Below are 1829 nucleotides of genomic sequence, written 5' to 3' on the forward strand. Positions count from 1 at the left end.
TTGATCTCTAGAGTCTAGATATTTTCTGGTTAAGGTGTTTGAACAACAAGGAGACAATATAAAGTCTTATAATAGTTACAATATGTTCATATGTGAGCTTTGCTGCACCTTTTATACTTGAGTTTGCTTCAAACAACCTTGCTAGCCTAGCCTTGTATTGAGAGGAATTCTTCTCGTGCATCAAATCCTTGAGCCAATAACCATGCCATTTGTGTCCACCATACCTACCTACTACATGGTATTTCTCTGCCATTCCAAAGTAAATTACTTGAGTGCTACCTTTAAAATTTCTATTCTTTGTCTTTGCAATATATAGCTCATGGGACAAATAGTCTTAAAAACTATCGTGGTGAAGAATATGTACTTATGTGTTTTATTTCTTAATAAGTTGCTTGTTGAGCGGTAGCCATGTTTTCTGGGGACGCCATCAACTTTACCTTTGTTGAATATCATGTGAGTTGCTATGCATGTTCGTCTTGTCTGAAGTAAGAGCGATTTTCATGATCATATGGTTTGAGTATGCATACTGTTAGAGAAGAACATTGGGCCGCTAACTAAAGCCATGATTCATGGTGGAAGTTTCAGTTTGGACAATAATCCTCAATCTCTTATGAGAATATTAATTGTTGTTGAATGCTTATGCATTAAAGAGGAGTCCATTATCTGTTGTCTACGTTGTCCCGGTATGGATGTCTAAGTTGAGAATAATCAAAAGCGAGAAATCCAATGCGAGCTTTCTCCTTAGACCTTTGTACAGGCGGCATAGAGGTACCCCTTTGTGACACTTGGTAGAAACATATGCTATGCAATGATAATCCGTGTTAATCCAAGCTAATTAGGACAAGGTGCGAGCACTATTAGTATACTATGCATGAGGCTTGCAACTTATAAGATATCTTATACATAACACATATGCTTTATTACTACTAGTTGACAAAATTGTTTCTTGTTTTCAAAATGAAAAGCTCTAGCACAAATATAGTAATCAATGCTTCCCTCTGCGAAGGGCCTATCTTTTACTTTATTGTTGAGTCGGTTGCCTATTCTTTCTATCCCAGAAGCAAACACTTGTATCAACTGTGTGCATTGATTCTTACATGTTTACTTATTGCACTTGTTATATTACTTTGTGTTGACAATTATCCATGAGATATACATGTTGAAGTTGAAAGCAACCGCTGAAACTTATATCTTCCTTTGTGTTGCTTCGATGCCTTTACTTTGAATTTATTGCTTTATGAGTAACTCTTATGCAAGTCTTATTGATGCTTGTCTTGAAAGTATTATTCATAAAAAGTCTTTGTTATATGATTAATTAGTTTACTCATTATCTTCATCATTGCTTCGAATCGCTGCATTCATCTCATATGCTTTACAATAGTATGATCAAGATTATGATAGCATGTCACTTCAGAAATTATCTTTGTTATCGTTTACCTACTCGAGGGCGAGCAGGAACTAAGCTTGGGGATGCTTGATACGTCCCAAACGTATCTATAATTTCATATGTTCCATGCTACTTTTATGATGATACTCACATGTTTTATACACATTATATGTCATTATTATGCATTTTCCGGCACTAACCTATTGACGAGATGCCGAAGAGCCGATTCGTTGTTTTTCGCTGTTTTTGGTTTCAGAAATCCTAGTAAGGAAATATTCTCGGAATTGGACGAAATCAACGCCCAGGGTCCTATTTTTCCACGAAGCTTCCAGAAGACCGGAGAGGAAACGAAGTGGGGCCACGAGGTGGCCACACACTAGGGCGGCACGGCTTGGGCCTTGGCCGCGCCGGCCTGTTGTGTGGGGCCCTCGTGGCCTGACCT

This window comes from Lolium rigidum, chromosome 5 (assembly GCF_022539505.1).
Source record: "Lolium rigidum isolate FL_2022 chromosome 5, APGP_CSIRO_Lrig_0.1, whole genome shotgun sequence".
Lineage (NCBI taxonomy): Eukaryota > Viridiplantae > Streptophyta > Magnoliopsida > Poales > Poaceae > Lolium > Lolium rigidum.